We start from the raw sequence: 7,060 nt of genomic DNA on the forward strand, positions 1-7,060 counted from the left end.
AGCAAAGCGAATGTTTTCAGCTCTTACCTCAGCCCCCTCTGCAGCCCCTTTCTGGGGGGCGGGGGAGTGCTGGCGGTGGAGGGGTGTGGACAGAGTTGGGAGTGTGTGGGGAGGGACCAGGGAAGCCCTGGAGGGGAAATTGAACTGTGATTTGTGGCTGGAACAGCGGAACAGCAGTAGCACCTGGAGTTTCGATGTTTGAAAGTGGCGCCCAGCACAGCATCGCTGTGGGTTGAGGCGTGATGGTGTATTAATGCATCTGGATATGTACCTGTCATGGCAGTGCGCTGACGATGCTTGGCTCGGCGGCCGGGAATGTACCAGCGCCAGGACGACTGTGCGAGGCAGCCGTCCCATTCCGGAACAGACCCGAGTTTTCAAACGCACTTTCCCAGACTTTGCCAGGTCCTGCCCCAGGTCCCCAGCCCTCCTGCCCTGGTCTCTGCAGCCACACGGAGTGCAAATGCTGCCTTCTACTACCCGGACTTCAGATGGCGAGGGTCCTGGAGTAGCTGCTCCCTTTAGAGCTGCTCTAGGGACTCCTCTTGTCAGAGGCCTGTCCTCTGGGCACACTATCCCCGCTGCCCCAGTGCACTCCGCGGTCTCCAGCCTCACAGGGAGCCTCTTCCCTACACGGATGGCCACTGTTCTCTCAGGCAGGGCCCTCCATAACCTCTCTCGGCTCTAAGTCATTATCCCCCATTCTTTTTAAAATTATATATATTTATTTATGTGTTTATTTATTTTCCTCAGCGAAGGGTGTTTTTTTTTCATTGCTTTTCAGAGAGAGTGTAAGGGAGGTAGTGGGGAGAGAGAGAGAAACATCCATGTGAGAGAGACATCAATTGGTTGTCTCTCACATGTGCCCTGACAAGGGGTGGGGAGTGAACCCGCAACCCAGGTTCATGCCCTTGACGGGGAATCGAACCTGAAACCCTTCAGTGCCCAATCTGACACTCTAATCACTGGTCCGCACCGGCCAGGCCTGTCTCCTATTCTTGACTCCTACGTTGTCCCTTTGGCCATGAACTCATTGATAAAGTGGACTGATGTCTAGCTGCACTTGAGAAAGGGTTTGTAAAAAGCTTTTCCCCAAACAGTTGGTCCCGGTGAAGTGTTGCAGCATTGGTTTGGCCAGTTCGGTTGGGATGGTTTTGAAGCGTGATTCTGGTGACCGGTGTGTGTCAAAGCTGGGTAACCTTGACGAGCCGTGCCTTCTGTGTCCTTCAGTGATTGACGGAAGGGCCGAACACGACAGGGCCACGTGCAGGTACCGCTGCCGCCGTTCCTAGTCCGTAATCATCACCGATGCTTCATGCCCAGCCTCCTCAGCGACTGCCAGGAAGGGGTCCTGAGCTGGCCCGGGTGCATGAGGCCAGTCCTGATACATCGCCCACCTCTCCTCGACCAGGTCTCCTGCTGGGCCCCGCACTCTCGCCACACGCGCTGCTACTGCGCTTCTTCTCCCCGCGTGCCCATGACTAACTGCCTCACTCGCTTCAGATCATTGCTTAAAATCACCTTTTCAAAAACCTGCCTGGCCTCCCCCCACCCCCACCAGACATTCCCATCTCCTTGTCCTGAGTTTTCTCCCAGCACTGACCCCCTTGTAACAGACTCCAGCAGTTACTCATATCTTCGCCATCAGACTCCTCCTGTCAGCACAGGTTTTATGACTTTTCAAGGAGGCGAGTAAATTGCTCAGATTCTTACACACTCAATATTGTTCATGGTGATTTCCTAACTCCCTCCTCATTCTCCTGTTTCTCTCTAGGCCAGTGGTCGGCAAACTGCGGCTCGAGAGCCACATGCGGCTCTTTGGCCCCTTGAGTGTGGCTCTTCCTAAGCTTAGGAGTACCGTAATTAGGTTAATAACAACGTACCTACCTATATAGTTTAAGTTTAAAAAATTTGGCTCTCAAAAGAAATTTCAATCGTTGTACTGTTGATATTTGGCTCTGTTGACTAATGAGTTTGCCGATCACTGCTCTAGGTACTTGTCCCTTCTGCTCTCTTATTGAAATTAAAATACGCTGTCTGAATGTTTTTATTATATTGTAGGTACTCTGTGTATGAGAGGGAGAGAGAGGAGAGAGAATAAACGCATTTAAGGCTAAGTGGGCATGATTATAATAATCACTTATTATGACCTCATTTGTGGAAGTGCTTTATATGAATTATTTCCTTTAATTCCCAGTCAGCTTTATGGCGGTTGGCATTTTTATTACACCGTTGGCAGATGAAGGACCTGAGTGGTGGAGTGGCCTACGTCACTGTCCCCAAACCACAGGACGAGCGGGTGACAGAGGCAGGACTGGAGCTCGTGGGTCCGCATCCCAGAGCTCACGCTCTGAACCGCACTCAGGCCGGGGCCCGGGGGTGGCCCTGCGTGTGTGTCCTGCGGTGGCCTCCTTCCCACCGGAGGTCCCCATGGCGTCTGTGTCGGGCGTGTATGCTCAGTCTACCCACCGTCTCCCGTTGGCCGGGCACCGATACATTTCTGAGCATTTCAGTGTGTGGACTTGGCTTCAGTCATGTTAGCATTGGGATTGGAGGATGCAGGGGAGGGAGGATGAGTTCCTAATATCTATCTGTGAGTTTTCTTCTCCCAAATCAGGCACCTTTGCCCTCTGTCGCTGTCTGCTCCCCATGTTTAAGGCGCAGGAACTTCTACTGTGGTCGGGACAGGCATGGACCCACACCGGGCATGTTGCCTTAGCGGCTAGACCAGTGGTCGGCAAACAGCGGCTCACGAGCCACATGCGGCTCTTTGGCCCCTTGAGTGTGGCTCTTCCACAAAATACCATGTGCGGGCGCGCACGTACAGTGCAAAGTTGACTTAAAACTTTAAGTAAAGTTTATTGAGTTAATTTTAGGGAATGTTGTGGAGTGAAAGAAGATGTAGTGTCAAGGATTGAGAAAGGTATGTTGAGATGGTTTGGACATATACAGAGGATGAACGAAAGGAGATAGATGAAACAAGTATATAAGACGTGTGAATGGGAGAGTTGGAAGGGGTCGACCTCAGCGAATGTACCTCAATCAGATTGAGGACGTTTTTAGCAAAGGCCAGCTTAGGAGTACCCTAATTACGTTAATAACAATCTACCTACCTATATAGTTTCAGTTTAAAAAATTTGGCTCTCAAAAGAAATTTCAATCGTTGTACCATTGATATTTGGCTCTGTTGACTAATGAGTTTGCCGACCACTGGGCTAGACCCATGGGCAGCCCGGGACGCAGTGGGTCCGGGTGGTCAGAGGGTCGCCACTTCTAACAGGCTCCCTGTGATGCTGTGCACGCTGAGCAGCCAGGGCTGAGGACAAGTGGCCACGTATCTCCAGCCCAGACCTTCTCGGCCTGGTGCGACTCCTCTGTGCACCTCTCTGCCGCTGGGCTCACTCTGGATGAGCCAGGGAGCCACCACGTGTCACAGACGAGGGACTCAAGTAAATCTGGGTCATAGTGACATTTTCGAGAAGATTTGTGCTGCCTGGAGAAGCAGTTAGTCTGGTTGGGAAAATACAGTAAAAACAACAACAAAACATCTGGTGACAGGGACACAGAAGAATCTGAGAATGTGCCCAGCGAAACCAAGCACTGGGGCTCTGCCCCTTTCCTGTTTATTTCCCAGGGATGCTCTGTCCCTGGGGTGGCACCAAGGGCTCGGGGTGTGTGGCGTTTGTTTTCCAAGCTGCGGGCTCTGACTGAATTGTCAGGCCTGCAAAAAAAAATGCTGCAAATCAACTTCTGACTAGATATTTGCTAGTAGAAACACTGCACAGTTGTTCCTCCTAGTGTATCATACAAAAGATAATTCTTTTTTGTTAAGAAATAAATGGGATGGAGGGAGGTCCTTTTATTTACCTCTGTGTGCCAAGGAGCAACGTTAGTCCTAGTCCAATACCTTTCATTTCAGCATTGACTGTTACATTGTGCATTTACAGATTTCACCAGCGATAGAAGTGTTCAGGCTTTACGTGTCTTGTTAAAAGAAAAAAGAAAAACCCATCTGATATAAGTGAGATTTATGGATTTGAAACCCATTGCATAAGCAAATAGTCGAGTGACACTGAAGTTCTCAGGGTCTTTGTGTTGTGAGTAGAGCTGTGTCAATAAGCCTAATTTATGATAAGGCCAGGTCTGTTGGTTAGATAGTAGATGTAAGTGGTCCTGGCAGAACTAGGGACTACAGCCTGAGCCTGTAGGATGACTTTTATATTATCGTGGAAATGCCGACACTGCTCTTTGACAAACTTCCATGAGTTTATATGCCACTGGGAAATTTTAGTGAGTGATATAAGCAGAATAACACCAAGTAGAACTTTATTGGGAAACTGAAACCTCAGTGACACCTTTTGTGTTGATCCAGGGTTCTCAGCTTCCACTATGCACTGAAGTCAGGTGGTAGATGTTTAAAATGCGGCTGCTCCTGCCCTCTGGTTCTCTGCCTCGCTGAGTTATTAGGTTAGGGACAAGGCCTGGGCATGAATTCGTTCTTTTCTGTTTTTTATTATATATGTATCTATCTATCTATCTATCTATCTATCTATCTATATGTAAAATTATATATATATATGTATGTATGTATGTATTTATTGATTTTAGAGAGGAAGGGAGAGGGAGAGAGAGATAGAAACATCAATGATGAGAGAATCATTGATCAGCTGCCCCCTGCACGTCCCCTACTTGGGATCGAGCCCACAACCCGGGCATGTGCCCTGACCCGGAATCGAACTCTGACCTCCTGGTTCATAGGTTGATGCTCAACCACTGAGCCACACTGGCCGGGCCTCTTTCTTTTCTTTTTAAACTCTCCGGAATGATTCTGATTGTTGCCTCACTGAGACCACTAGTTTAGGCATCAGAGGCTGACTTGCGACACTGTCACCACTTGATGGCAGTGTTGCTCCCTGTATCTTGATGGCCCTGCTTCCTTTAAAATACCAGAAGTGTCCTTTCTTTCTTTTTCCCCCCTCTGTGTTTTTGTTTTTGGTCTTATTTTTGTTGCAGTATGTCTCTTCCTCCCTCACTTGCAACTTAATTGAATGGAAAGCTACTTCTAAATCGAGATGTTGTTTTTTTTATTTTTTCTAGTGTTTTAGGGGATGGGCAAAATAAAGGAGAAAAAAAACATGGTCTGCTGTTGCCAGAAGCACATGACTTTTTAAGATTGTTCTTAATTTATTTTCCATGTCACTGTGCTTTTCTGTGGTGGGTAAAGACCAGGTTCGAGATGGAATATTGCACGACAGGAATCGGGTTGTTTGTGGACTTCTGCAGTTGTAAGCTACCAGATTTCCCCCCTGTATTATGCTTCTTCACACATCATTACAGATGTTGGGGAAGCCACAGTAAATGGCAGGATTTCGCTTCAGTTTGCTACCCTTGTGCCTGGTAAAATTGTAAGGTAGCATTGATTGAGCTTTCCTAGCTAACCACCAGTGTTTACAGTCAGTCCTGACCCTTGGCGCACTGGGTGGAGGTAAGGGTTGCGGGTGAGCCAACATCTCAACCTCCAGTGCTTGGTGGGAAGAGCTGAGGGCTGAGGGCTTGGGCCCGGGAGGCCCTGGAGTCAGAAGGGGTGTGAATCCTTGCTTCCAGCAGCCTAGCTGGCAGGGGGCTCCTCCTCAGGACTGAGCTGACCCCAGAGCCCGTGCCTGTGCCCTGGCAGGGTTAAAGTTCAAAGTCAAAACCTGGAGGTTTCATGGAGGCATGAGGAGCCGTTGATTACGTAGTTTGAATAGTCTCGGGGGAAAAAATCTGTAGACATTGGACATGAAGCACCCTCAAAATCAGGGCAGGACTTGGATGAGGCAAGCAGGCGCCCTGAGTACAAATTTAAGGAGGTACTCACTTTCAGGGTCCTGCAAGCCCTGACCCTGCACTTACAGGGCCCTGAGAATGGTGCCTCCTTGAATATTGCATCCCCGTTGCCTGCTTGCCTCTGCCTGGCCTTCTTCACAGCTGTTCACCTCTGCCCTCCAGCCGACTTATGTGCCCCCACAGCTCTGCCAGGCATGCCAGGGGCCAGGTACGTTAGATTGGCTTTGAGGAGGGAGTCCTTGGAAGGAAGAGTTTGTTTTGTCTAGTTTAAAACACAGCTTTGTTTAGATAAAATTCACATCCTATACAATTTGCCCATTTAAATGTACATTTTTCTATATTCATAAGGTTGTGCAACCATCACCACAATCTAATTTTAAAACATTTTTGTCCCCCCAGAAACTCACAGATGTCACTTTCCATCCCCGCCTCCCCCCCACCCCCCCAAGCCCTGGGCAACCACTAATCTTTCTGCCTCTACAGAGTTGCCTATTCTGGACATTTCATATAAAGCAGAGGTTCTCAACCTGTGGGTCGCAACCCCTTTGGGGGTCGAACGACCCTTTCACAGGGGTCGCCTAAGATCATCGGAAAACGCATATATAATTACATGTTGTTTTTGTAATTAATCACTATGCTTTAATTATGTTCAATTTGTAACAATGAAAATACATCCTGCATATCAGCTATTTACATTACGATTCATAACAGTAGCAAAATTACAGTTATGAAGTAGCAACGAAAATAATTTTATGGTTGGGGGTCACCACCACATGAGGAACTGTATTAAAGGGCTGCGGCATTAGGAAGGTTGAGAACCACTGGTATAAAGAGATTCATGCAACATGTGGGCCCCTCTGCATGTGCTCCCCTCACTTAGCACCCTGTTCTCAAGGTCAATCCCGTGGCATGTGTCAGTGCTTTGTTCCTTTCTGGGGTCATATGATAGACCATCGTCTCTGTAGACCTTAAACACATCTTGCTGTTCTTTGACCCGCTGATGGACATTTGAGTGTTTCTCCCTGTCGGGGATTATGAAGAGCGCCGATACAAGCTTCCCCGAACACATATTATTTAATAACACATTGTGGGCGGATCACGGCATTCTTGTGTTTTCATATCACACAGTGTTTTACATAAATGTTAAAGGCACGCCTTAAAATTAAATATCCATTGCATTTTGAAGTTATTTATTACATGTTCTTACAAACTAGTATATTTTTTTAAAAAAATA

At 48.0% G+C, this 7,060-nt stretch overlaps 1 protein-coding gene across 4 annotated transcripts in view; it reads left to right on the plus strand.

The window, feature by feature from the left end:
• Positions 1 to 7,060, plus strand: part of TBC1D1 (TBC1 (tre-2/USP6, BUB2, cdc16) domain family, member 1) — a 91,107-nt gene that overhangs the window by 21,373 nt on the left and 62,674 nt on the right. The gene's annotated exons all lie outside the window — the stretch shown is intronic.

The sequence above is a fragment of the Myotis brandtii genome, unplaced genomic scaffold (genome assembly GCF_000412655.1).
Source record: "Myotis brandtii unplaced genomic scaffold, ASM41265v1 scaffold777, whole genome shotgun sequence".
Lineage (NCBI taxonomy): Eukaryota > Metazoa > Chordata > Mammalia > Chiroptera > Vespertilionidae > Myotis > Myotis brandtii.